The 27,488-nt window shown below is 43.8% G+C and overlaps 16 non-coding genes across 16 annotated transcripts; all 16 read left to right on the plus strand.

Annotated features, from left to right (window-relative positions):
• The first annotated feature begins 935 nt into the window (after positions 1 to 935).
• LOC141213202 (U2 spliceosomal RNA) lies at positions 936 to 1,130 on the plus strand. The gene has a single exon (XR_012282757.1). It is a non-coding gene; the product is annotated as a U2 spliceosomal RNA (small nuclear RNA).
• A 1,115-nt stretch (positions 1,131 to 2,245) lies between these two features.
• Positions 2,246 to 2,436, plus strand: LOC141213011 (U2 spliceosomal RNA). The gene has a single exon (XR_012282592.1). It is a non-coding gene; the product is annotated as a U2 spliceosomal RNA (small nuclear RNA).
• A 6,605-nt stretch (positions 2,437 to 9,041) lies between these two features.
• LOC141213164 (U2 spliceosomal RNA) lies at positions 9,042 to 9,230 on the plus strand. Its single transcript, XR_012282733.1, has one exon. It is a non-coding gene; the product is annotated as a U2 spliceosomal RNA (small nuclear RNA).
• Positions 9,231 to 10,345: 1,115 nt separating this feature from the next.
• Positions 10,346 to 10,536, plus strand: LOC141213100 (U2 spliceosomal RNA). Its single transcript, XR_012282677.1, has one exon. It is a non-coding gene; the product is annotated as a U2 spliceosomal RNA (small nuclear RNA).
• A 1,112-nt stretch (positions 10,537 to 11,648) lies between these two features.
• LOC141213012 (U2 spliceosomal RNA) lies at positions 11,649 to 11,839 on the plus strand. Its single transcript, XR_012282593.1, has one exon. It is a non-coding gene; the product is annotated as a U2 spliceosomal RNA (small nuclear RNA).
• A 1,115-nt stretch (positions 11,840 to 12,954) lies between these two features.
• On the plus strand, positions 12,955 to 13,145 carry LOC141213013 (U2 spliceosomal RNA). The gene has a single exon (XR_012282594.1). It is a non-coding gene; the product is annotated as a U2 spliceosomal RNA (small nuclear RNA).
• A 1,115-nt stretch (positions 13,146 to 14,260) lies between these two features.
• LOC141213015 (U2 spliceosomal RNA) lies at positions 14,261 to 14,451 on the plus strand. Its single transcript, XR_012282595.1, has one exon. It is a non-coding gene; the product is annotated as a U2 spliceosomal RNA (small nuclear RNA).
• Positions 14,452 to 15,563: 1,112 nt separating this feature from the next.
• LOC141213016 (U2 spliceosomal RNA) lies at positions 15,564 to 15,754 on the plus strand. Its single transcript, XR_012282596.1, has one exon. It is a non-coding gene; the product is annotated as a U2 spliceosomal RNA (small nuclear RNA).
• Positions 15,755 to 16,869: 1,115 nt separating this feature from the next.
• LOC141213017 (U2 spliceosomal RNA) lies at positions 16,870 to 17,060 on the plus strand. Its single transcript, XR_012282597.1, has one exon. It is a non-coding gene; the product is annotated as a U2 spliceosomal RNA (small nuclear RNA).
• Positions 17,061 to 18,172: 1,112 nt separating this feature from the next.
• LOC141213018 (U2 spliceosomal RNA) lies at positions 18,173 to 18,363 on the plus strand. The gene has a single exon (XR_012282598.1). It is a non-coding gene; the product is annotated as a U2 spliceosomal RNA (small nuclear RNA).
• A 1,115-nt stretch (positions 18,364 to 19,478) lies between these two features.
• Positions 19,479 to 19,669, plus strand: LOC141213019 (U2 spliceosomal RNA). The gene has a single exon (XR_012282599.1). It is a non-coding gene; the product is annotated as a U2 spliceosomal RNA (small nuclear RNA).
• A 1,115-nt stretch (positions 19,670 to 20,784) lies between these two features.
• LOC141213020 (U2 spliceosomal RNA) lies at positions 20,785 to 20,975 on the plus strand. The gene has a single exon (XR_012282600.1). It is a non-coding gene; the product is annotated as a U2 spliceosomal RNA (small nuclear RNA).
• A 1,115-nt stretch (positions 20,976 to 22,090) lies between these two features.
• On the plus strand, positions 22,091 to 22,281 carry LOC141213021 (U2 spliceosomal RNA). Its single transcript, XR_012282601.1, has one exon. It is a non-coding gene; the product is annotated as a U2 spliceosomal RNA (small nuclear RNA).
• A 1,112-nt stretch (positions 22,282 to 23,393) lies between these two features.
• On the plus strand, positions 23,394 to 23,584 carry LOC141213023 (U2 spliceosomal RNA). The gene has a single exon (XR_012282603.1). It is a non-coding gene; the product is annotated as a U2 spliceosomal RNA (small nuclear RNA).
• Positions 23,585 to 24,700: 1,116 nt separating this feature from the next.
• On the plus strand, positions 24,701 to 24,891 carry LOC141213074 (U2 spliceosomal RNA). The gene has a single exon (XR_012282652.1). It is a non-coding gene; the product is annotated as a U2 spliceosomal RNA (small nuclear RNA).
• Positions 24,892 to 26,006: 1,115 nt separating this feature from the next.
• Positions 26,007 to 26,197, plus strand: LOC141213024 (U2 spliceosomal RNA). The gene has a single exon (XR_012282604.1). It is a non-coding gene; the product is annotated as a U2 spliceosomal RNA (small nuclear RNA).
• The last annotated feature ends 1,291 nt before the right edge of the window (positions 26,198 to 27,488 follow it).

The raw sequence follows: 27,488 nt of genomic DNA on the forward strand, positions 1-27,488 counted from the left end.
GATTTTAATAGGTTTCTTTTAATCCATCTGTTCGTTTACTGTTTTAATGCCCTTTTTAAGAATCACTATTGGTCCTTTTTTATGCGTTTTAATACAGGATTTTTTATGAGAAAGTTTGGATGGTATGAAGTTAATATATCTGTGCCCCATGCTTTTAATTTGTCGACGCATTATGAGATTTTAAGGAAAATAGTGTCCGATTTTAATTTAGGGACTAAGAAAATAGAGGAATTAAGAAATAGTAAGAAACTAATTAAAGAAATACGAAAAAGTGAGGAAATATGTAATGTTGACAGATATGATGATGACAAATCTATGTCTATCTGGAAAATGATTAACGTTTTTTATCTTTTTAATGAACAGAGAGATCTGGCTTGGAGTTGCATGCACCGCTGTCTTCCTTGCCGGGCATTCCAATACAGAAGAGGATTTGTGAGGTCTGCCATCTGCCCAAGAGCCGGATGCCAAGACGAGGAAACGGTGGAACATCTATTATGGACATGTAATTTTGCAAAGGATTTCTGGAGAAGACTGCTCCCCCTACTGGAAAGGGTGGCAGACCTCAAGGACTTTACATATAAAACTGTGCTATACGGACTTATGGAATGCCCCACAATGGACCAGTACACAATGGCTTGGAAGACAGTGAACTGCGCCAAGTCATCTCTCTGGAAAGCGCGCAACATTGCTATTTTTAAACAAGATGTTTTATCAGTGAATGATGTTTTAAGTTTATATTTATGTCAAATGTATACTTATTATTTAATTGACAAAAAGAAGAATGTACATATTTCCAAAAAATGGCTTGTTGACCAATGGAACCTAATTATTTAAAATCTTTGTATTTTTTTGTTTTGTAAATTTCATTTGTCTTTTAACGTTTGGTATTTGTGTAATTATGCTTGTAATTTGTTAAAGTTTTAATAAACGGTTTTATCCCTCTGCAGGGGATAGCCAAATTAAAAAAAAAAAAAAAATCTGTTCTTATCAGTTTAATATCTGATACGTCCCCTATCTGGGGACCATATATTTAATGGATTTTTAGAACAGGGAGATGGAAAAAGAGCTTGCTCTGTCCACTCCACGCATTGACCTGGTATTGCAGTATCTCCAGGACCGGTGCACCCCTTCTTTAATGCAGTTTCTAAAATCAGAAAGAATTGAATTCAATGTTTTTTGTTCATTTTGCTTGTTTGTCGGATTTTGGGATGGACTCTTTGGCTTTGCTTTTCTTCTCCTCATTGGATTTTTCATGTTCAAAGTTGCAGAAGCCAGATTACAAGCTCATTTTGGTTCAACTTCAGCAACTGTGCATTGCATTGCCATGTAATGTGATGCAATGCTATCTTTCTAGCTCTCCCTTTTTACTTCCTTTTGGATAAACAGACATATTAGGCAAGCATTTTGGAGCTTTCACCTAAATAACTACAGGTGGTGAGATAAGCTGCACAATATAATTTACCTTTCAGTATATTGTTGCACACACACCATCTATTTAGCAAATGCCCTTGTTATCAACAGCAGCCTTTTAAACTCACCTGAGCTAACAGGTATGTGCGCTGGTTACTCTGCTGCGCTTAAAATTTCTTTTTTGGTTTGCTACAATGCCTTTTCTGAAACGTTGTCTCCTTCTGCTGGAACACTGACTTCTTTCATTTAATGCCTGCAGACTATAAAAGAGAACCCAACCCAAAAAGTTTGGTTGATTAGTCTGTGGCATTCTGTTAAACTGTTGCTTATGGCGGTCTCTGTGAGCTTCTCAGCGACATTCAGCCAGCCAGGTATCCTGCCTGCAGTAGATGGAATGTGGCAATGGAACGCTGGCTGCGCGTGTCATAATAGGCTCTGAGCCTTTATATACCTGTGCACAGCAGCAGCCACCTTCAGTCTGCTGCTGGACAGCCAGCAGCAGCAGCAGCAGGAGAGGTATGTAATCAGGAGCCCTCCTGCTAAGGGTAGACAGCTGCTCGTTCCACCCCACCCCCCGCCTTAATTGGTTCTCCTCCCTTCCAACGGTGTTGAGGCGGGTGGGAACAGCAGGGGGTGAAGGTGCTGTGTTTAAAGAGGTGGAGTTATGCAGATCTAAAACGCGTGGATTGCAGCAGCAGCAAGCCGAAAAGTGCAGGCATGTAAGGGATCTAGAGGTTGACAACATGTCTTCTTAACGGGAGTCCAGGAGCTCATCTCCACAAATGGACTTTTCAGGATCCTTGGGTGGCTCCGTAGTTTGAAACCAATTCTGGTTATCGCTTCTCGGCCTTTTGGCTAAGATCAAGTGTAGTATCTGTTCTTATCAGTTTAATATCTGATACGTCCCCTATCTGGGGACCATATATTAAATGGATTTTTAGAACAGGGAGATGGAAAAAGAGCTTGCTCTGTCCACTCCACGCATTGACCTGGTATTGCAGTATCTCCAGGACCGGTGCACCCCTTCTTTAATGCAGTTTCTAAAATCAGAAAGAATTGAATTCAATGTTTTTTGTTCATTTTGCTTGTTTGTCGGATTTTGGGATGGACTCTTTGGCTTTGCTTTTCTTCTCCTCATTGGATTTTTCATGTTCAAAGTTGCAGAAGCCAGATTACAAGCTCATTTTGGTTCAACTTCAGCAACTGTGCATTGCATTGCCATGTAATGTGATGCAATGCTATCTTTCTAGCTCTCCCTTTTTACTTCCTTTTGGATAAACAGACATATTAGGCAAGCATTTTGGAGCTTTCACCTAAATAACTACAGGTGGTGAGATAAGCTGCACAATATAATTGACCTTTCAGTATATTGTTGCACACACACCATCTATTTAGCAAATGCCCTTGTTATCAACAGCAGCCTTTTAAACTCACCTGAGCTAACAGGTATGTGCGCTGGTTACTCTGCTGCGCTTAAAATTTCTTTTTTGGTTTGCTACAATGCCTTTTCTGAAACGTTGTCTCCTTCTGCTGGAACACTGACTTCTTTCATTTAATGCCTGCAGACTATAAAAGAGAACCCAACCCAAAAAGTTTGGTTGATTAGTCTGTGGCATTCTGTTAAACTGTTGCTTATGGCGGTCTCTGTGAGCTTCTCAGCGACATTCAGCCAGCCAGGTATCCTGCCTGCAGTAGATGGAATGTGGCAATGGAACGCTGGCTGCGCGTGTCATAATAGGCTCTGAGCCTTTATATACCTGTGCACAGCAGCAGCCACCTTCAGTCTGCTGCTGGACAGCCAGCAGCAGCAGCAGCAGGAGAGGTATGTAATCAGGAGCCCTCCTGCTAAGGGTAGACAGCTGCTCGTTCCACCCCACCCCCCGCCTTAATTGGTTCTCCTCCCTTCCAACGGTGTTGAGGCGGGTGGGAACAGCAGGGGGTGAAGGTGCTGTGTTTAAAGAGGTGGAGTTATGCAGATCTAAAACGCGTGGATTGCAGCAGCAGCAAGCCGAAAAGTGCAGGCATGTAAGGGATCTAGAGGTTGACAACATGTCTTCTTAACGGGAGTCCAGGAGCTCATCTCCACAAATGGACTTTTCAGGATCCTTGGGTGGCTCCGTAGTTTGAAACCAATTCTGGTTATCGCTTCTCGGCCTTTTGGCTAAGATCAGGTGCAGTGATCTAAAGGTTGCTGCCTTGGTCTCGGCTAGGAGGTGCCTGGGGTACCCGACTTGTTGGCCTTGGGGGATCGCTCTCTCTTAACGGAGGGAGCTTCACCTCCTTGCAGCTATTGGCAGGTCGGCTTAGTCCCCGGACAACGGGGAGCGATCGCGTCTTGTCTTCGGGGCGACCCGAGGAAATAAGGACGTTTTCCTTTGCTGAGCTTTATCGCTTAGTGGGCTGTGTAAGTTCTTGGGGTACCCCTCCCTCGGTCTTGGGTTTGTTCCTGCTTTTGTGGGATTCATTCCCTTGTTACTATTGGGGGAGGGCTTAGTCCCTGAGGGCCGAAAATGCCTTTTTCTTTTGGATTTGCGGTGGGGGAGAGTCCACTGCGACAGTCCATTAGAATCATGGTGGATGAATGCCAGCGCCATGAGAAGAATCTGCAGTACATCGTGCATGAGATTCTTTTTGGGTTCTTCCACCTGGAGCGAGATAAGATCCTGTGTCTTTACGATCAGGAATTCCGTGGGCGATATACCATTTCCTTTATGGCTAAATCATGCTGTGATAATATCCATGCAGCACTGATGGTTGCGGACAAGGACGATGAGAGACTGAACGGGCTGAGCTTTGACTTCCTGTACGGTGAAGAGGAAGTACCCTTGGTGATCTTCATGTACAGCCCATTCGTCTCTGAGGGCGATATCGAAACCTTTTTGAAGCGTTACTGCAAGTCAGTGCGCTTCTCACATGATATCCTCAACTCCCAGCGCTTCTGGAATGGGAAGAGGAAATACCTGGTGAAGTTCCATCCAGATCAGAGCGGCATTGGTGGTCTTCACCACCCGCCTGCTAATTTTGCCATTGGTAATGTCAGGGGATTCCTACGCTACCCAGGAATGCCCCTTCAATGCCGGAATTGTCATGAATATGGGCATACACGAGAAAATTGTACAAGGGCTCATGTAGTCTTTTGCAACAAGTGCGGTAAGAGTGGGCACACCTCCGCTACGTGTGACTCTGAGATCGTATGTAACCTATGTGGGAAGGCAGGTCACGCCTTCAGGAATTGTCCGAGCAAAAAGTCAAAAACATATGACATGTTTAAGTCAGGTCAACTGACTATCCAAGAATACTTCGGAGGGAGTATTACTACACCTGCCCCTGGACCTGGGTTGGCGCACGCTGACGGGTCCGGAACAAATCCTTCAACGGCTCCGCCAGAGGGCCCGCTGGTAGTTCCACAGAAGGACGGTCGTAGGGGTTCCATAAGATTAACCGAGGGTTCGCTCTCTGTGGAATTGATCGATGTTCTGGCTCTAGATGTTGCCGTATCTCAGAGTCAAGAGGAAGGGTCCTCATCCAGCATGAATGCACCACCGGCATTATGTGGAACTGAGGAGACCTCTAGTACCCCGATTAAGCAAGCACCCAGATTCGCCACACCATCATCGGTGATCTTGGGTAAGGGCAAAAAGGGTACGCTCCTTAATCGATCAACCAGTGTGTCGGATAGAGAGACCTCTAGGGCGCGAAGTAAAAAGGACCCGGCTAAGACCCAGTCGAGCCCTGGTCCTCGAACCAGAAGTCGCAGTAGTTCCGTGACCAGACCAGAGGACAAGACGACCCAGAGGGATGACACCCGTTCCATAGACCAGACCGCCATGAGGACTGCAGATGCACAGGACTTGGAAAAGATGGACAGCTCCCAGCCTCTGAAAAGGCAACGGGAGGACGTAAAGCAACCTGATATCCAAAGAAAACACGGATGTCGAGGTCCAGATGAGGAGTCAAAAGTGGATGATGCCTTTTTGCCTGCTTCAGATCCCGGTAATATTAAACAAATCCTGACCCCTGGAGATGCGGAGGAGGAGGTGCCGTGTATTGACTTCTTCCCATCTTCAGATCCTGATTCTTCTTAATGTCTGTTCCTTTTAAAATCTCCTCACTTAATGTGAGGTCCCTAAAGAGCCCTACACGTAGGGCTGCTTTATTTTCTTATTTAGAGACATTGGACTTTGATTTCTGGTTTCTACAAGAATGTGGTATACAGAGTAATTTAAATTATAAGGACTTAAAAGAAGACTGGAAACTGGGCGCTTCTGTGTGGTCCGGTGCTAATGACTGTCGTGCTGCCGGAGTTGGACTACTTTGCCGTGGACATTCTACCATCATTCAATCTGTGACTGAAATTATACCTGGCAGAGCTATTTTAATACATCTTGTTTTTAATGGACTTTCTTTACGTTTATTAAATGTGTACGCTCCTCCTGGGAAGCAGGAAAGGGCGGATTTACTTGAAATATTGCCATTATTTTGTGTTGGGTCAACCCCCCTGCTAGTGGGAGGAGATTTTAATTGTTTACGTGATGGGGAATCCCGGCAGGGTGGGGATGTGAATCGTAAAGACCGTACCTCCTATTTGTTGAAAAGTTTAATTGATGATTTTAGATTACAGGACTGCTGGAAGGAACTCTTGCCGGCGGATCCAGGTGTTACATGGTCCAATGGAAGAGTTTCTTCTAGAATTGATTTCATATTTGCTTCTACTGCCTTTAAACCTTGTAAATGTTTTCTTTTATCTAATTTATTCTCTGATCATAAAGTTTTATCTGTGTTTTTAGAGTTAGCAGGGGAACAAAATACCTCAAGAGGCCCATGGAGATTAAATACAACTCTCCTAGAGGATATTGATATTCAAAAGAGGTTTGTGCAGGCCTACCAGTGCTGGCAATCAAAGAGAGACCCCCGCGCCTCGATGCTGGATTGGTGGGAGAGCATTAAACCTAAGATTAAATTATTTTTTATTAAGGCAGGGAAAATGAAAGCAAAAAAGAAAAAGCAGTGGTTTTATGTTTTTAATATGAGATTACAAGTACTCTTTAAACTAAAAGAAGTTGGTATTGATGTGGATGATGATATTGCAAATCTTAAGTCTGAAATAAAAAATGCTCTTAATGAAAAAGGAAAACAAATAATTTTTAACTCCCATGTACAGCACCTGGAGGAAGGAGAGAAATGCTCCCGATTCTTCTTCAAAAAGGTAATGGGGAGGAGGGACGCAATCCTAAATCTTGAAGGTGAAAATGATATTAAGGGTATGTTAGGAAAAGCTTTTAATTTTTATCAACTTCTTTTTAACACTAAAGTTATAGATCCATCCTTTTTAGAGTATGCTATTAATTCCCTTGATTTTAAGTTAGATATTTTAGACCAGGGTATTTTATCTAGGGATCTCACCAGTGAGGAACTTTTACAGATTTTTAAAAGTTTCTCCAGTGGGAAAGCCCCTGGGGAAGACGGTCTACCGATTGAGTTTTATCTGACTTTTTGGGGAATTTTAAAGAACGATATGTTTTTATTGTTTAAAGAAGCTTTTAATACTAATAAATTACCCCCATCTTGGAGGAGAGGTCTGGTATCTTTAATATATAAAAAAGGGGATAGGAGCCAACTTAAAAACTGGCGGCCTATTACGCTTTTAAACCTTGATTATAAAATTTTAGCTAAACTTATTGCAGTCCGTTTAAAACCCTTTATAGCCAAATTAATTCACCCTAACCAGGTATGTGGTGTTCCCGGAAGAACCATAGCTGAGTCCCTCAACATAATTAGGGATACCATATGGTATTCAAAAGAGAGAAGTCAAAACCTTGCTATTTTATCCTTAGACTTTGAAAAAGCTTTTGACAGGGTATCGCATGAATTTCTTTTTATGGTTCTTAAAAAAATGGCGTTTCCAGAGAAAATTTTAACCCGCATTATGCTTTTATATCATTCTTGTTTTAGTCAAATTTCTGTAAATGGGTTTTTAACGAAGGGGGTTCCTCTATTATCAGGGGTGAAACAAGGGTGCCCTCTCTCACCACTGCTCTTTATCTGTGTTATGGAACCACTATTAACCATACTGAGAAAAGATAAAGTAATTAAAGGGGTACCTATTCCCGGGGGTAGGGGTATGCAACTTAAAGCCCTAAGTTACATTGATGATGTTACCATACTATGTCCAGATTCCACATCTCTGAGGAGGGTATTGAGAAACACACAATTTTTCTGTGAAGCCTCAGGTTTTAAATTAAATATAGATAAATGTGACTGTTTTAATGTGGGGGGATGGGACTCCTCTTTGACCCCTGGGATAGTGATACAGAAAAATCACATAAAAATTTTAGGAATTATTTTTAACCAAGCCAATGAGGGGGACCCTAACTGGGACTCTGCAATGGATAAAATAGAAAAAAAGATCTCATTGTGGAATTTAAGGAACCTTAGTATGGAAGGTAAAATTTTAATTATTAAAGCTGTTTTAATTCCCATTATGTTGTATGTTGCAATGGTGTTTCCCCCTTCCAATTTACAAATCAAGAAAGTAACAAGAATTGTTTTTATGTTTTTATGGGGTTCAAAAATGGAAAAGTTAAAAAGAGATCTGATGTACAAATGTAAATCTAATGGAGGTAAAGATGTACCCAATTTTTTTACCTTTTTCCATATAAAGTATTTCTGCTTCTGTTATAAGGTTTTTAAATCTGATGGCATTTTTAGTTATTTTTTAAAATATGCAGCAGGAATGATTTTTAAAAGGTGGTTTAGCCTACCTTTAAGTTCTCCTGTGCTCCTGTGCCCACCTAAACAGTATGTGATACTTGAGAAAACGGTCAGACTTTTAGGTCTCCAGGAATTGGAGCCTGATATATTGGGGGACCAAAGGAAGGTATCTATTGCTTGCAGACGCTCTGAGGACACAATTCCTGTCTCCAATTTTTCACAGGCAAGGTCCAAAACGGTGTGGCGAAATGTGTACGGGAAATATCTTGCAAATGTACACAAGGACCTTGCCTGGGCTATCGTCCACCAGTGCCTCCCTACCCGTGAGTTTCAACATAGGCGGGGGCTGGTGGCGAGAGCCAAATGTCCAAGAGATATATGCGGGGAAAGTGAGTCTGTATTGCATCTCTTTTGGAATTGTCATTTTGCACAGGAGGTTTGGAGAAAGGTAGGCCCACTTTTAAAATGGGCATGTGGCCTGAAAGATTTTAATCACTTTTATGTCTTTTATGGTCTTTTTAAGTGTCCAAATTTTAAACAATTCCGAGTTGCCTGGATTATTATTAATTGTTTTAAAAATGCCATGTGGAAAGTTAGAAATATTTTACTCTTCAAACATGATCATATTGATTCAACAGACTGTATAAAAATTGCTTTAAGTGAAATGTATATTTACTATCTCAGAGATAAAAAACTGTATGGAGCAAAAGAAGCGGCTTCTATGTGGTGTGTACAATTATGGAACACAATTAGTGGTAATTAAATAAACCCAAGTACATCTGTAATTATGATTTTCTTAATTGTTACAATGGTTTTATGATGGTAAATTGTGTTTTTACAAAAAACTTGAATTGATTATTATCATGTTTTATCATTTTATTGTAATGTTATAAATGTTCTTTTTTAAAACCTTTGTAAATATACTTTTGAATCAATAAAATTGCGTTGAAACCTTATCTGTTCTTATCAGTTTAATATCTGATACGTCCCCTATCTGGGGACCATATATTAAATGGATTTTTAGAACAGGGAGATGGAAAAAGAGCTTGCTCTGTCCACTCCACGCATTGACCTGGTATTGCAGTATCTCCAGGACCGGTGCACCCCTTCTTTAATGCAGTTTCTAAAATCAGAAAGAATTGAATTCAATGTTTTTTGTTCATTTTGCTTGTTTGTCGGATTTTGGGATGGACTCTTTGGCTTTGCTTTTCTTCTCCTCATTGGATTTTTCATGTTCAAAGTTGCAGAAGCCAGATTACAAGCTCATTTTGGTTCAACTTCAGCAACTGTGCATTGCATTGCCATGTAATGTGATGCAATGCTATCTTTCTAGCTCTCCCTTTTTACTTCCTTTTGGATAAACAGACATATTAGGCAAGCATTTTGGAGCTTTCACCTAAATAACTACAGGTGGTGAGATAAGCTGCACAATATAATTGACCTTTCAGTATATTGTTGCACACACACCATCTATTTAGCAAATGCCCTTGTTATCAACAGCAGCCTTTTAAACTCACCTGAGCTAACAGGTATGTGCGCTGGTTACTCTGCTGCGCTTAAAATTTCTTTTTTGGTTTGCTACAATGCCTTTTCTGAAACGTTGTCTCCTTCTGCTGGAACACTGACTTCTTTCATTTAATGCCTGCAGACTATAAAAGAGAACCCAACCCAAAAAGTTTGGTTGATTAGTCTGTGGCATTCTGTTAAACTGTTGCTTATGGCGGTCTCTGTGAGCTTCTCAGCGACATTCAGCCAGCCAGGTATCCTGCCTGCAGTAGATGGAATGTGGTAATGGAACGCTGGCTGCGCGTGTCATAATAGGCTCTGAGCCTTTATATACCTGTGCACAGCAGCAGCCACCTTCAGTCTGCTGCTGGACAGCCAGCAGCAGCAGCAGCAGGAGAGGTATGTAATCAGGAGCCCTCCTGCTAAGGGTAGACAGCTGCTCGTTCCACCCCACCCCCCGCCTTAATTGGTTCTCCTCCCTTCCAACGGTGTTGAGGCGGGTGGGAACAGCAGGGGGTGAAGGTGCTGTGTTTAAAGAGGTGGAGTTATGCAGATCTAAAACGCGTGGATTGCAGCAGCAGCAAGCCGAAAAGTGCAGGCATGTAAGGGATCTAGAGGTTGACAACATGTCTTCTTAACGGGAGTCCAGGAGCTCATCTCCACAAATGGACTTTTCAGGATCCTTGGGTGGCTCCGTAGTTTGAAACCAATTCTGGTTATCGCTTCTCGGCCTTTTGGCTAAGATCAAGTGTAGTATCTGTTCTTATCAGTTTAATATCTGATACGTCCCCTATCTGGGGACCATATATTTAATGGATTTTTAGAACAGGGAGATGGAAAAAGAGCTTGCTCTGTCCACTCCACGCATTGACCTGGTATTGCAGTATCTCCAGGACCGGTGCACCCCTTCTTTAATGCAGTTTCTAAAATCAGAAAGAATTGAATTCAATGTTTTTTGTTCATTTTGCTTGTTTGTCGGATTTTGGGATGGACTCTTTGGCTTTGCTTTTCTTCTCCTCATTGGATTTTTCATGTTCAAAGTTGCAGAAGCCAGATTACAAGCTCATTTTGGTTCAACTTCAGCAACTGTGCATTGCATTGCCATGTAATGTGATGCAATGCTATCTTTCTAGCTCTCCCTTTTTACTTCCTTTTGGATAAACAGACATATTAGGCAAGCATTTTGGAGCTTTCACCTAAATAACTACAGGTGGTGAGATAAGCTGCACAATATAATTGACCTTTCAGTATATTGTTGCACACACACCATCTATTTAGCAAATGCCCTTGTTATCAACAGCAGCCTTTTAAACTCACCTGAGCTAACAGGTATGTGCGCTGGTTACTCTGCTGCGCTTAAAATTTCTTTTTTGGTTTGCTACAATGCCTTTTCTGAAACGTTGTCTCCTTCTGCTGGAACACTGACTTCTTTCATTTAATGCCTGCAGACTATAAAAGAGAACCCAACCCAAAAAGTTTGGTTGATTAGTCTGTGGCATTCTGTTAAACTGTTGCTTATGGCGGTCTCTGTGAGCTTCTCAGCGACATTCAGCCAGCCAGGTATCCTGCCTGCAGTAGATGGAATGTGGCAATGGAACGCTGGCTGCGCGTGTCATAATAGGCTCTGAGCCTTTATATACCTGTGCACAGCAGCAGCCACCTTCAGTCTGCTGCTGGACAGCCAGCAGCAGCAGCAGGAGAGGTATGTAATCAGGAGCCCTCCTGCTAAGGGTAGACAGCTGCTCGTTCCACCCCACCCCCCGCCTTAATTGGTTCTCCTCCCTTCCAACGGTGTTGAGGCGGGTGGGAACAGCAGGGGGTGAAGGTGCTGTGTTTAAAGAGGTGGAGTTATGCAGATCTAAAACGCGTGGATTGCAGCAGCAGCAAGCCGAAAAGTGCAGGCATGTAAGGGATCTAGAGGTTGACAACATGTCTTCTTAACGGGAGTCCAGGAGCTCATCTCCACAAATGGACTTTTCAGGATCCTTGGGTGGCTCCGTAGTTTGAAACCAATTCTGGTTATCGCTTCTCGGCCTTTTGGCTAAGATCAAGTGTAGTATCTGTTCTTATCAGTTTAATATCTGATACGTCCCCTATCTGGGGACCATATATTAAATGGATTTTTAGAACAGGGAGATGGAAAAAGAGCTTGCTCTGTCCACTCCACGCATTGACCTGGTATTGCAGTATCTCCAGGACCGGTGCACCCCTTCTTTAATGCAGTTTCTAAAATCAGAAAGAATTGAATTCAATGTTTTTTGTTCATTTTGCTTGTTTGTCGGATTTTGGGATGGACTCTTTGGCTTTGCTTTTCTTCTCCTCATTGGATTTTTCATGTTCAAAGTTGCAGAAGCCAGATTACAAGCTCATTTTGGTTCAACTTCAGCAACTGTGCATTGCATTGCCATGTAATGTGATGCAATGCTATCTTTCTAGCTCTCCCTTTTTACTTCCTTTTGGATAAACAGACATATTAGGCAAGCATTTTGGAGCTTTCACCTAAATAACTACAGGTGGTGAGATAAGCTGCACAATATAATTGACCTTTCAGTATATTGTTGCACACACACCATCTATTTAGCAAATGCCCTTGTTATCAACAGCAGCCTTTTAAACTCACCTGAGCTAACAGGTATGTGCGCTGGTTACTCTGCTGCGCTTAAAATTTCTTTTTTGGTTTGCTACAATGCCTTTTCTGAAACGTTGTCTCCTTCTGCTGGAACACTGACTTCTTTCATTTAATGCCTGCAGACTATAAAAGAGAACCCAACCCAAAAAGTTTGGTTGATTAGTCTGTGGCATTCTGTTAAACTGTTGCTTATGGCGGTCTCTGTGAGCTTCTCAGCGACATTCAGCCAGCCAGGTATCCTGCCTGCAGTAGATGGAATGTGGCAATGGAACGCTGGCTGCGCGTGTCATAATAGGCTCTGAGCCTTTATATACCTGTGCACAGCAGCAGCCACCTTCAGTCTGCTGCTGGACAGCCAGCAGCAGCAGCAGCAGGAGAGGTATGTAATCAGGAGCCCTCCTGCTAAGGGTAGACAGCTGCTCGTTCCACCCCACCCCCCGCCTTAATTGGTTCTCCTCCCTTCCAACGGTGTTGAGGCGGGTGGGAACAGCAGGGGGTGAAGGTGCTGTGTTTAAAGAGGTGGAGTTATGCAGATCTAAAACGCGTGGATTGCAGCAGCAGCAAGCCGAAAAGTGCAGGCATGTAAGGGATCTAGAGGTTGACAACATGTCTTCTTAACGGGAGTCCAGGAGCTCATCTCCACAAATGGACTTTTCAGGATCCTTGGGTGGCTCCGTAGTTTGAAACCAATTCTGGTTATCGCTTCTCGGCCTTTTGGCTAAGATCAAGTGTAGTATCTGTTCTTATCAGTTTAATATCTGATACGTCCCCTATCTGGGGACCATATATTAAATGGATTTTTAGAACAGGGAGATGGAAAAAGAGCTTGCTCTGTCCACTCCACGCATTGACCTGGTATTGCAGTATCTCCAGGACCGGTGCACCCCTTCTTTAATGCAGTTTCTAAAATCAGAAAGAATTGAATTCAATGTTTTTTGTTCATTTTGCTTGTTTGTCGGATTTTGGGATGGACTCTTTGGCTTTGCTTTTCTTCTCCTCATTGGATTTTTCATGTTCAAAGTTGCAGAAGCCAGATTACAAGCTCATTTTGGTTCAACTTCAGCAACTGTGCATTGCATTGCCATGTAATGTGATGCAATGCTATCTTTCTAGCTCTCCCTTTTTACTTCCTTTTGGATAAACAGACATATTAGGCAAGCATTTTGGAGCTTTCACCTAAATAACTACAGGTGGTGAGATAAGCTGCACAATATAATTGACCTTTCAGTATATTGTTGCACACACACCATCTATTTAGCAAATGCCCTTGTTATCAACAGCAGCCTTTTAAACTCACCTGAGCTAACAGGTATGTGCGCTGGTTACTCTGCTGCGCTTAAAATTTCTTTTTTGGTTTGCTACAATGCCTTTTCTGAAACGTTGTCTCCTTCTGCTGGAACACTGACTTCTTTCATTTAATGCCTGCAGACTATAAAAGAGAACCCAACCCAAAAAGTTTGGTTGATTAGTCTGTGGCATTCTGTTAAACTGTTGCTTATGGCGGTCTCTGTGAGCTTCTCAGCGACATTCAGCCAGCCAGGTATCCTGCCTGCAGTAGATGGAATGTGGCAATGGAACGCTGGCTGCGCGTGTCATAATAGGCTCTGAGCCTTTATATACCTGTGCACAGCAGCAGCCACCTTCAGTCTGCTGCTGGACAGCCAGCAGCAGCAGCAGCAGGAGAGGTATGTAATCAGGAGCCCTCCTGCTAAGGGTAGACAGCTGCTCGTTCCACCCCACCCCCCGCCTTAATTGGTTCTCCTCCCTTCCAACGGTGTTGAGGCGGGTGGGAACAGCAGGGGGTGAAGGTGCTGTGTTTAAAGAGGTGGAGTTATGCAGATCTAAAACGCGTGGATTGCAGCAGCAGCAAGCCGAAAAGTGCAGGCATGTAAGGGATCTAGAGGTTGACAACATGTCTTCTTAACGGGAGTCCAGGAGCTCATCTCCACAAATGGACTTTTCAGGATCCTTGGGTGGCTCCGTAGTTTGAAACCAATTCTGGTTATCGCTTCTCGGCCTTTTGGCTAAGATCAAGTGTAGTATCTGTTCTTATCAGTTTAATATCTGATACGTCCCCTATCTGGGGACCATATATTAAATGGATTTTTAGAACAGGGAGATGGAAAAAGAGCTTGCTCTGTCCACTCCACGCATTGACCTGGTATTGCAGTATCTCCAGGACCGGTGCACCCCTTCTTTAATGCAGTTTCTAAAATCAGAAAGAATTGAATTCAATGTTTTTTGTTCATTTTGCTTGTTTGTCGGATTTTGGGATGGACTCTTTGGCTTTGCTTTTCTTCTCCTCATTGGATTTTTCATGTTCAAAGTTGCAGAAGCCAGATTACAAGCTCATTTTGGTTCAACTTCAGCAACTGTGCATTGCATTGCCATGTAATGTGATGCAATGCTATCTTTCTAGCTCTCCCTTTTTACTTCCTTTTGGATAAACAGACATATTAGGCAAGCATTTTGGAGCTTTCACCTAAATAACTACAGGTGGTGAGATAAGCTGCACAATATAATTGACCTTTCAGTATATTGTTGCACACACACCATCTATTTAGCAAATGCCCTTGTTATCAACAGCAGCCTTTTAAACTCACCTGAGCTAACAGGTATGTGCGCTGGTTACTCTGCTGCGCTTAAAATTTCTTTTTTGGTTTGCTACAATGCCTTTTCTGAAACGTTGTCTCCTTCTGCTGGAACACTGACTTCTTTCATTTAATGCCTGCAGACTATAAAAGAGAACCCAACCCAAAAAGTTTGGTTGATTAGTCTGTGGCATTCTGTTAAACTGTTGCTTATGGCGGTCTCTGTGAGCTTCTCAGCGACATTCAGCCAGCCAGGTATCCTGCCTGCAGTAGATGGAATGTGGCAATGGAACGCTGGCTGCGTGTGTCATAATAGGCTCTGAGCCTTTATATACCTGTGCACAGCAGCAGCCACCTTCAGTCTGCTGCTGGACAGCCAGCAGCAGCAGCAGCAGGAGAGGTATGTAATCAGGAGCCCTCCTGCTAAGGGTAGACAGCTGCTCGTTCCACCCCACCCCCCGCCTTAATTGATTCTCCTCCCTTCCAACGGTGTTGAGGCGGGTGGGAACAGCAGGGGGTGAAGGTGCTGTGTTTAAAGAGGTGGAGTTATGCAGATCTAAAACGCGTGGATTGCAGCAGCAGCAAGCTGAAAAGTGCAGGCATGTAAGGGATCTAGAGGTTGACATGTCTTCTTAACGGGAGTCCAGGAGCTCATCTCCACAAATGGACTTTTCAGGATCCTTGGGTGGCTCCGTAGTTTGAAACCAATTCTGGTTATCGCTTCTCGGCCTTTTGGCTAAGATCAAGTGTAGTATCTGTTCTTATCAGTTTAATATCTGATACGTCCCCTATCTGGGGACCATATATTAAATGGATTTTTAGAACAGGGAGATGGAAAAAGAGCTTGCTCTGTCCACTCCACGCATTGACCTGGTATTGCAGTATCTCCAGGACCGGTGCACCCCTTCTTTAATGCAGTTTCTAAAATCAGAAAGAATTGAATTCAATGTTTTTTGTTCATTTTGCTTGTTTGTCGGAGTTTGGGATGGACTCTTTGGCTTTGCTTTTCTTCTCCTCATTGGATTTTTCATGTTCAAAGTTGCAGAAGCCAGATTACAAGCTCATTTTGGTTCAACTTCAGCAACTGTGCATTGCATTGCCATGTAATGTGATGCAATGCTATCTTTCTAGCTCTCCCTTTTTACTTCCTTTTGGATAAACAGACATATTAGGCAAGCATTTTGGAGCTTTCACCTAAATAACTACAGGTGGTGAGATAAGCTGCACAATATAATTGACCTTTCAGTATATTGTTGCACACACACCATCTATTTAGCAAATGCCCTTGTTATCAACAGCAGCCTTTTAAACTCACCTGAGCTAACAGGTATGTGCGCTGGTTACTCTGCTGCGCTTAAAATTTCTTTTTTGGTTTGCTACAATGCCTTTTCTGAAACGTTGTCTCCTTCTGCTGGAACACTGACTTCTTTCATTTAATGCCTGCAGACTATAAAAGAGAACCCAACCCAAAAAGTTTGGTTGATTAGTCTGTGGCATTCTGTTAAACTGTTGCTTATGGCGGTCTCTGTGAGCTTCTCAGCGACATTCAGCCAGCCAGGTATCCTGCCTGCAGTAGATGGAATGTGGCAATGGAACGCTGGCTGCGCGTGTCATAATAGGCTCTGAGCCTTTATATACCTGTGCACAGCAGCAGCCACCTTCAGTCTGCTGCTGGACAGCCAGCAGCAGCAGCAGCAGGAGAGGTATGTAATCAGGAGCCCTCCTGCTAAGGGTAGACAGCTGCTCGTTCCACCCCACCCCCCGCCTTAATTGGTTCTCCTCCCTTCCAACGGTGTTGAGGCGGGTGGGAACAGCAGGGGGTGAAGGTGCTGTGTTTAAAGAGGTGGAGTTATGCAGATCTAAAACGCGTGGATTGCAGCAGCAGCAAGCCGAAAAGTGCAGGCATGTAAGGGATCTAGAGGTTGACAACATGTCTTCTTAACGGGAGTCCAGGAGCTCATCTCCACAAATGGACTTTTCAGGATCCTTGGGTGGCTCCGTAGTTTGAAACCAATTCTGGTTATCGCTTCTCGGCCTTTTGGCTAAGATCAAGTGTAGTATCTGTTCTTATCAGTTTAATATCTGATACGTCCCCTATCTGGGGACCATATATTAAATGGATTTTTAGAACAGGGAGATGGAAAAAGAGCTTGCTCTGTCCACTCCACGCATTGACCTGGTATTGCAGTATCTCCAGGACCGGTGCACCCCTTCTTTAATGCAGTTTCTAAAATCAGAAAGAATTGAATTCAATGTTTTTTGTTCATTTTGCTTGTTTGTCGGATTTTGGGATGGACTCTTTGGCTTTGCTTTTCTTCTCCTCATTGGATTTTTCATGTTCAAAGTTGCAGAAGCCAGATTACAAGCTCATTTTGGTTCAACTTCAGCAACTGTGCATTGCATTGCCATGTAATGTGATGCAATGCTATCTTTCTAGCTCTCCCTTTTTACTTCCTTTTGGATAAACAGACATATTAGGCAAGCATTTTGGAGCTTTCACCTAAATAACTACAGGTGGTGAGATAAGCTGCACAATATCATTGACCTTTCAGTATATTGTTGCACACACACCATCTATTTAGCAAATGCCCTTGTTATCAACAGCAGCCTTTTAAACTCACCTGAGCTAACAGGTATGTGCGCTGGTTACTCTGCTGCGCTTAAAATTTCTTTTTTGGTTTGCTACAATGCCTTTTCTGAAACGTCTCCTTCTGCTGGAACACTGACTTCTTTCATTTAATGCCTGCAGACTATAAAAGAGAACCCAACCCAAAAAGTTTGGTTGATTAGTCTGTGGCATTCTGTTAAACTGTTGCTTATGGCGGTCTCTGTGAGCTTCTCAGCGACATTCAGCCAGCCAGGTATCCTGCCTGCAGTAGATGGAATGTGGCAATGGAACGCTGGCTGCGCGTGTCATAATAGGCTCTGAGCCTTTATATACCTGTGCACAGCAGCAGCCACCTTCAGTCTGCTGCTGGACAGCCAGCAGCAGCAGCAGCAGGAGAGGTATGTAATCAGGAGCCCTCCTGCTAAGGGTAGACAGCTGCTCGTTCCACCCCACCCCCCGCCTTAATTGGTTCTCCTCCCTTCCAACGGTGTTGAGGCGGGTGGGAACAGCAGGGGGTGAAGGTGCTGTGTTTAAAGAGGTGGAGTTATGCAGATCTAAAACGCGTGGATTGCAGCAGCAGCAAGCCGAAAAGTGCAGGCATGTAAGGGATCTAGAGGTTGACAACATGTCTTCTTAACGGGAGTCCAGGAGCTCATCTCCACAAATGGACTTTTCAGGATCCTTGGGTGGCTCCGTAGTTTGAAACCAATTCTGGTTATCGCTTCTCGGCCTTTTGGCTAAGATCAAGTGTAGTATCTGTTCTTATCAGTTTAATATCTGATACGTCCCCTATCTGGGGACCATATATTAAATGGATTTTTAGAACAGGGAGATGGAAAAAGAGCTTGCTCTGTCCACTCCACGCATTGACCTGGTATTGCAGTATCTCCAGGACCGGTGCACCCCTTCTTTAATGCAGTTTCTAAAATCAGAAAGAATTGAATTCAATGTTTTTTGTTCATTTTGCTTGTTTGTCGGATTTTGGGATGGACTCTTTGGCTTTGCTTTTCTTCTCCTCATTGGATTTTTCATGTTCAAAGTTGCAGAAGCCAGATTACAAGCTCATTTTGGTTCAACTTCAGCAACTGTGCATTGCATTGCCATGTAATGTGATGCAATGCTATCTTTCTAGCTCTCCCTTTTTACTTCCTTTTGGATAAACAGACATATTAGGCAAGCATTTTGGAGCTTTCACCTAAATAACTACAGGTGGTGAGATAAGCTGCACAATATAATTGACCTTTCAGTATATTGTTGCACACACACCATCTATTTAGCAAATGCCCTTGTTATCAACAGCAGCCTTTTAAACTCACCTGAGCTAACAGGTATGTGCGCTGGTTACTCTGCTGCGCTTAAAATTTCTTTTTTGGTTTGCTACAATGCCTTTTCTGAAACGTTGTCTCCTTCTGCTGGAACACTGACTTCTTTCATTTAATGCCTGCAGACTATAAAAGAGAACCCAACCCAAAAAGTTTGGTTGATTAGTCTGTGGCATTCTGTTAAACTGTTGCTTATGGCGGTCTCTGTGAGCTTCTCAGCGACATTCAGCCAGCCAGGTATCCTGCCTGCAGTAGATGGAATGTGGCAATGGAACGCTGGCTGCGCGTGTCATAATAGGCTCTGAGCCTTTATATACCTGTGCACAGCAGCAACCACCTTCAGTCTGCTGCTGGACAGCCAGCAGCAGCAGCAGCAGGAGAGGTATGTAATCAGGAGCCCTCCTGCTAAGGGTAGACAGCTGCTCGTTCCACCCCACCCCCCGCCTTAATTGGTTCTCCTCCCTTCCAACGGTGTTGAGGCGGGTGGGAACAGCAGGGGGTGAAGGTGCTGTGTTTAAAGAGGTGGAGTTATGCAGATCTAAAACGCGTGGATTGCAGCAGCAGCAAGCCGAAAAGTGCAGGCATGTAAGGGATCTAGAGGTTGACAACATGTCTTCTTAACGGGAGTCCAGGAGCTCATCTCCACAAATGGACTTTTCAGGATCCTTGGGTGGCTCCGTAGTTTGAAACCAATTCTGGTTATCGCTTCTCGGCCTTTTGGCTAAGATCAAGTGTAGTATCTGTTCTTATCAGTTTAATATCTGATACGTCCCCTATCTGGGGACCATATATTAAATGGATTTTTAGAACAGGGAGATGGAAAAAGAGCTTGCTCTGTCCACTCCACGCATTGACCTGGTATTGCAGTATCTCCAGGACCGGTGCACCCCTTCTTTAATGCAGTTTCTAAAATCAGAAAGAATTGAATTCAATGTTTTTTGTTCATTTTGCTTGTTTGTCGGATTTTGGGATGGACTCTTTGGCTTTGCTTTTCTTCTCCTCATTGGATTTTTCATGTTCAAAGTTGCAGAAGCCAGATTACAAGCTCATTTTGGTTCAACTTCAGCAACTGTGCATTGCATTGCCATGTAATGTGATGCAATGCTATCTTTCTAGCTCTCCCTTTTTACTTCCTTTTGGATAAACAGACATATTAGGCAAGCATTTTGGAGCTTTCACCTAAATAACTACAGGTGGTGAGATAAGCTGCACAATATAATTGACCTTTCAGTATATTGTTGCACACACACCATCTATTTAGCAAATGCCCTTGTTATCAACAGCAGCCTTTTAAACTCACCTGAGCTAACAGGTATGTGCGCTGGTTACTCTGCTGCGCTTAAAATTTCTTTTTTGGTTTGCTACAATGCCTTTTCTGAAACGTTGTCTCCTTCTGCTGGAACACTGACTTCTTTCATTTAATGCCTGCAGACTATAAAAGAGAACCCAACCCAAAAAGTTTGGTTGATTAGTCTGTGGCATTCTGTTAAACTGTTGCTTATGGCGGTCTCTGTGAGCTTCTCAGCGACATTCAGCCAGCCAGGTATCCTGCCTGCAGTAGATGGAATGTGGCAATGGAACGCTGGCTGCGCGTGTCATAATAGGCTCTGAGCCTTTATATACCTGTGCACAGCAGCAGCCACCTTCAGTCTGCTGCTGGACAGCCAGCAGCAGCAGCAGCAGGAGAGGTATGTAATCAGGAGCCCTCCTGCTAAGGGTAGACAGCTGCTCGTTCCACCCCACCCCCCGCCTTAATTGGTTCTCCTCCCTTCCAACGGTGTTGAGGCGGGTGGGAACAGCAGGGGGTGAAGGTGCTGTGTTTAAAGAGGTGGAGTTATGCAGATCTAAAACGCGTGGATTGCAGCAGCAGCAAGCCGAAAAGTGCAGGCATGTAAGGGATCTAGAGGTTGACAACATGTCTTCTTAACGGGAGTCCAGGAGCTCATCTCCACAAATGGACTTTTCAGGATCCTTGGGTGGCTCCGTAGTTTGAAACCAATTCTGGTTATCGCTTCTCGGCCTTTTGGCTAAGATCAAGTGTAGTATCTGTTCTTATCAGTTTAATATCTGATACGTCCCCTATCTGGGGACCATATATTAAATGGATTTTTAGAACAGGGAGATGGAAAAAGAGCTTGCTCTGTCCACTCCACGCATTGACCTGGTATTGCAGTATCTCCAGGACCGGTGCACCCCTTCTTTAATGCAGTTTCTAAAATCAGAAAGAATTGAATTCAATGTTTTTTGTTCATTTTGCTTGTTTGTCGGATTTTGGGATGGACTCTTTGGCTTTGCTTTTCTTCTCCTCATTGGATTTTTCATGTTCAAAGTTGCAGAAGCCAGATTACAAGCTCATTTTGGTTCAACTTCAGCAACTGTGCATTGCATTGCCATGTAATGTGATGCAATGCTATCTTTCTAGCTCTCCCTTTTTACTTCCTTTTGGATAAACAGACATATTAGGCAAGCATTTTGGAGCTTTCACCTAAATAACTACAGGTGGTGAGATAAGCTGCACAATATAATTGACCTTTCAGTATATTGTTGCACACACACCATCTATTTAGCAAATGCCCTTGTTATCAACAGCAGCCTTTTAAACTCACCTGAGCTAACAGGTATGTGCGCTGGTTACTCTGCTGCGCTTAAAATTTCTTTTTTGGTTTGCTACAATGCCTTTTCTGAAACGTTGTCTCCTTCTGCTGGAACACTGACTTCTTTCATTTAATGCCTGCAGACTATAAAAGAGAACCCAACCCAAAAAGTTTGGTTGATTAGTCTGTGGCATTCTGTTAAACTGTTGCTTATGGCGGTCTCTGTGAGCTTCTCAGCGACATTCAGCCAGCCAGGTATCCTGCCTGCAGTAGATGGAATGTGGCAATGGAACGCTGGCTGCGCGTGTCATAATAGGCTCTGAGCCTTTATATACCTGTGCACAGCAGCAGCCACCTTCAGTCTGCTGCTGGACAGCCAGCAGCAGCAGCAGCAGGAGAGGTATGTAATCAGGAGCCCTCCTGCTAAGGGTAGACAGCTGCTCGTTCCACCCCACCCCCCGCCTTAATTGGTTCTCCTCCCTTCCAACGGTGTTGAGGCGGGTGGGAACAGCAGGGGGTGAAGGTGCTGTGTTTAAAGAGGTGGAGTTATGCAGATCTAAAACGCGTGGATTGCAGCAGCAGCAAGCCGAAAAGTGCAGGCATGTAAGGGATCTAGAGGTTGACAACATGTCTTCTTAACGGGAGTCCAGGAGCTCATCTCCACAAATGGACTTTTCAGGATCCTTGGGTGGCTCCGTAGTTTGAAACCAATTCTGGTTATCGCTTCTCGGCCTTTTGGCTAAGATCAAGTGTAGTATCTGTTCTTATCAGTTTAATATCTGATACGTCCCCTATCTGGGGACCATATATTAAATGGATTTTTAGAACAGGGAGATGGAAAAAGAGCTTGCTCTGTCCACTCCACGCATTGACCTGGTATTGCAGTATCTCCAGGACCGGTGCACCCCTTCTTTAATGCAGTTTCTAAAATCAGAAAGAATTGAATTCAATGTTTTTTGTTCATTTTGCTTGTTTGTCGGATTTTGGGATGGACTCTTTGGCTTTGCTTTTCTTCTCCTCATTGGATTTTTCATGTTCAAAGTTGCAGAAGCCAGATTACAAGCTCATTTTGGTTCAACTTCAGCAACTGTGCATTGCATTGCCATGTAATGTGATGCAATGCTATCTTTCTAGCTCTCCCTTTTTACTTCCTTTTGGATAAACAGACATATTAGGCAAGCATTTTGGAGCTTTCACCTAAATAACTACAGGTGGTGAGATAAGCTGCACAATATAATTGACCTTTCAGTATATTGTTGCACACACACCATCTATTTAGCAAATGCCCTTGTTATCAACAGCAGCCTTTTAAACTCACCTGAGCTAACAGGTATGTGCGCTGGTTACTCTGCTGCGCTTAAAATTTCTTTTTTGGTTTGCTACAATGCCTTTTCTGAAACGTTGTCTCCTTCTGCTGGAACACTGACTTCTTTCATTTAATGCCTGCAGACTATAAAAGAGAACCCAACCCAAAAAGTTTGGTTGATTAGTCTGTGGCATTCTGTTAAACTGTTGCTTATGGCGGTCTCTGTGAGCTTCTCAGCGACATTCAGCCAGCCAGGTATCCTGCCTGCAGTAGATGGAATGTGGCAATGGAACGCTGGCTGCGCGTGTCATAATAGGCTCTGAGCCTTTATATACCTGTGCACAGCAGCAGCCACCTTCAGTCTGCTGCTGGACAGCCAGCAGCAGCAGCAGGAGAGGTATGTAATCAGGAGCCCTCCTGCTAAGGGTAGACAGCTGCTCGTTCCACCCCACCCCCCGCCTTAATTGGTTCTCCTCCCTTCCAACGGTGTTGAGGCGGGTGGGAACAGCAGGGGGTGAAGGTGCTGTGTTTAAAGAGGTGGAGTTATGCAGATCTAAAACGCGTGGATTGCAGCAGCAGCAAGCCGAAAAGTGCAGGCATGTAAGGGATCTAGAGGTTGACAACATGTCTTCTTAACGGGAGTCCAGGAGCTCATCTCCACAAATGGACTTTTCAGGATGCTTGGGTGGCTCCGTAGTTTGAAACCAATTCTGGTTATCGCTTCTCGGCCTTTTGGCTAAGATCAAGTGTAGTATCTGTTCTTATCAGTTTAATATCTGATACGTCCCCTATCTGGGGACCATATATTAAATGGATTTTTAGAACAGGGAGATGGAAAAAGAGCTTGCTCTGTCCACTCCACGCATTGACCTGGTATTGCAGTATCTCCAGGACCGGTGCACCCCTTCTTTAATGCAGTTTCTAAAATCAGAAAGAATTGAATTCAATGTTTTTTTGTTCATTTTGCTTGTTTGTCGGATTTTGGGATGGACTCTTTGGCTTTGCTTTTCTTCTCCTCATTGGATTTTTCATGTTCAAAGTTGCAGAAGCCAGATTACAAGCTCATTTTGGTTCAACTTCAGCAACTGTGCATTGCATTGCCATGTAATGTGATGCAATGCTATCTTTCTAGCTCTCCTTTTTTACTTCCTTTTGGATAAACAGACATATTAGGCAAGCATTTTGGAGCTTTCACCTAAATAACTACAGGTGGTGAGATAAGCTGCACAATATAATTGACCTTTCAGTATATTGTTGCACACACACCATCTATTTAGCAAATGCCCTTGTTATCAACAGCAGCCTTTTAAACTCACCTGAGCTAACAGGTATGTGCGCTGGTTACTCTGCTGCGCTTAAAATTTCTATTTTGGTTTGCTACAATGCCTTTTCTGAAACGTTGTCTCCTTCTGCTGGAACACTGACTTCTTTCATTTAATGCCTGCAGACTATAAAAGAGAACCCAACCCAAAAAGTTTGGTTGATTAGTCTGTGGCATTCTGTTAAACTGTTGCTTATGGCGGTCTCTGTGAGCTTCTCAGCGACATTCAGCCAGCCAGGTATCCTGCCTGCAGTAGATGGAATGTGGCAATGGAACGCTGGCTGCGCGTGTCATAATAGGCTCTGAGCCTTTATATACCTGTGCACAGCAGCAGCCACCTTCAGTCTGCTGCTGGACAGCCAGCAGCAGCAGCAGCAGGAGAGGTATGTAATCAGGAGCCCTCCTGCTAAGGGTAGACAGCTGCTCGTTCCACCCCACCCCCCGCCTTAATTGGTTCTCCTCCCTTCCAACGGTGTTGAGGCGGGTGGGAACAGCAGGGGGTGAAGGTGCTGTGTTTAAAGAGGTGGAGTTATGCAGATCTAAAACGCGTGGATTGCAGCAGCAGCAAGCCGAAAAGTGCAGGCATGTAAGGGATCTAGAGGTTGACAACATGTCTTCTTAACGGGAGTCCAGGAGCTCATCTCCACAAATGGACTTTTCAGGATCCTTGGGTGGCTCCGTAGTTTGAAACCAATTCTGGTTATCGCTTCTCGGCCTTTTGGCTAAGATCAAGTGTAGTATCTGTTCTTATCAGTTTAATATCTGATACGTCCCCTATCTGGGGACCATATATTAAATGGATTTTTAGAACAGGGAGATGGAAAAAGAGCTTGCTCTGTCCACTCCACGCATTGACCTGGTATTGCAGTGTCTCCAGGACCGGTGCACCCCTTCTTTAATGCAGTTTCTAAAATCAGAAAGAATTGAATTCAATGTTTTTTGTTCATTTTGCTTGTTTGTCGGATTTTGGGATGGACTCTTTGGCTTTGCTTTTCTTCTCCTCATTGGATTTTTCATGTTCAAAGTTGCAGAAGCCAGATTACAAGCTCATTTTGGTTCAACTTCAGCAACTGTGCATTGCATTGCCATGTAATGTGATGCAATGCTATCTTTCTAGCTCTCCCTTTTTACTTCCTTTTGGATAAACAGACATATTAGGCAAGCATTTTGGAGCTTTCACCTAAATAACTGCAGGTGGTGAGATAAGCTGCACAATATAATTGACCTTTCAGTATATTGTTGCACACACACCATCTATTTAGCAAATGCCCTTGTTATCAACAGCAGCCTTTTAAACTCACCTGAGCTAACAGGTATGTGCGCTGGTTACTCTGCTGCGCTTAAAATTTCTTTTTTGGTTTGCTACAATGCCTTTTCTGAAACGTTGTCTCCTTCTGCTGGAACACTGACTTCTTTCATTTAATGCCTGCAGACTATAAAAGAGAACCCAACCCAAAAAGTTTGGTTGATTAGTCTGTGGCATTCTGTTAAACTGTTGCTTATGGCGGTCTCTGTGAGCTTCTCAGCGACATTCAGCCAGCCAGGTATCCTGCCTGCAGTAGATGGAATGTGGCAATGGAACGCTGGCTGCGCGTGTCATAATAGGCTCTGAGCCTTTATATACCTGTGCACAGCAGCAGCCACCTTCAGTCTGCTGCTGGACAGCCAGCAGCAGCAGCAGCAGGAGAGGTATGTAATCAGGAGCCCTCCTGCTAAGGGTAGACAGCTGCTCGTTCCACCCCACCCCCCGCCTTAATTGGTTCTCCTCCCTTCCAACGGTGTTGAGGCGGGTGGGAACAGCAGGGGGTGAAGGTGCTGTGTTTAAAGAGGTGGAGTTATGCAGATCTAAAACGCGTGGATTGCAGCAGCAGCAAGCCGAAAAGTGCAGGCATGTAAGGGATCTAGAGGTTGACAACATGTCTTCTTAACGGGAGTCCAGGAGCTCATCTCCACAAATGGACTTTTCAGGATCCTTGGGTGGCTCCGTAGTTTGAAACCAATTCTGGTTATCGCTTCTCGGCCTTTTGGCTAAGATCAAGTGTAGTATCTGTTCTTATCAGTTTAATATCTGATACGTCCCCTATCTGGGGACCATATATTAAATGGATTTTTAGAACAGGGAGATGGAAAAAGAGCTTGCTCTGTCCACTCCACGCATTGACCTGGTATTGCAGTATCTCCAGGACCGGTGCACCCCTTCTTTAATGCAGTTTCTAAAATCAGAAAGAATTGAATTCAATGTTTTTTGTTCATTTTGCTTGTTTGTCGGATTTTGGGATGGACTCTTTGGCTTTGCTTTTCTTCTCCTCATTGGATTTTTCATGTTCAAAGTTGCAGAAGCCAGATTACAAGCTCATTTTGGTTCAACTTCAGCAACTGTGCATTGCATTGCCATGTAATGTGATGCAATGCTATCTTTCTAGCTCTCCCTTTTTACTTCCTTTTGGATAAACAGACATATTAGGCAAGCATTTTGGAGCTTTCACCTAAATAACTACAGGTGGTGAGATAAGCTGCACAATATAATTGACCTTTCAGTATATTGTTGCACACACACCATCTATTTAGCAAATGCCCTTGTTATCAACAGCAGCCTTTTAAACTCACCTGAGCTAACAGGTATGTGCGCTGGTTACTCTGCTGCGCTTAAAATTTCTTTTTTGGTTTGCTACAATGCCTTTTCTGAAACGTTGTCTCCTTCTGCTGGAACACTGACTTCTTTCATTTAATGCCTGCAGACTATAAAAGAGAACCCAACCCAAAAAGTTTGGTTGATTAGTCTGTGGCATTCTGTTAAACTGTTGCTTATGGCGGTCTCTGTGAGCTTCTCAGCGACATTCAGCCAGCCAGGTATCCTGCCTGCAGTAGATGGAATGTGGCAATGGAACGCTGGCTGCGCGTGTCATAATAGGCTCTGAGCCTTTATATACCTGTGCACAGCAGCAGCCACCTTCAGTCTGCTGCTGGACAGCCAGCAGCAGCAGCAGCAGGAGAGGTATGTAATCAGGAGCCCTCCTGCTAAGGGTAGACAGCTGCTCGTTCCACCCCACCCCCCCGCCTTAATTGGTTCTCCTCCCTTCCAACGGTGTTGAGGCGGGTGGGAACAGCAGGGGGTGAAGGTGCTGTGTTTAAAGAGGTGGAGTTATGCAGATCTAAAACGCGTGGATTGCAGCAGCAGCAAGCCGAAAAGTGCAGGCATGTAAGGGATCTAGAGGTTGACAACATGTCTTCTTAACGGGAGTCCAGGAGCTCATCTCCACAAATGGACTTTTCAGGATCCTTGGGTGGCTCCGTAGTTTGAAACCAATTCTGGTTATCGCTTCTCGGCCTTTTGGCTAAGATACCACATCTTGCCAGAAGGATTCTAAGCCAATCGTGCCCTTGGCCTTGAGGCATCGGCGGTGTAAAAGCCGTCTTAAGCCTCATGCTGCTTTAGGGGGCAGATACGCAAAGAAACCAAGAAGGCGATCGACCCTATCTACCTTTTGAA

The sequence above is a fragment of the Phyllobates terribilis genome, unplaced genomic scaffold (genome assembly GCF_046119375.1).
Source record: "Phyllobates terribilis strain yellow unplaced genomic scaffold, ASM4611937v1 Scaffold_187__1_contigs__length_3656778, whole genome shotgun sequence".
NCBI lineage: Eukaryota > Metazoa > Chordata > Amphibia > Anura > Dendrobatidae > Phyllobates > Phyllobates terribilis.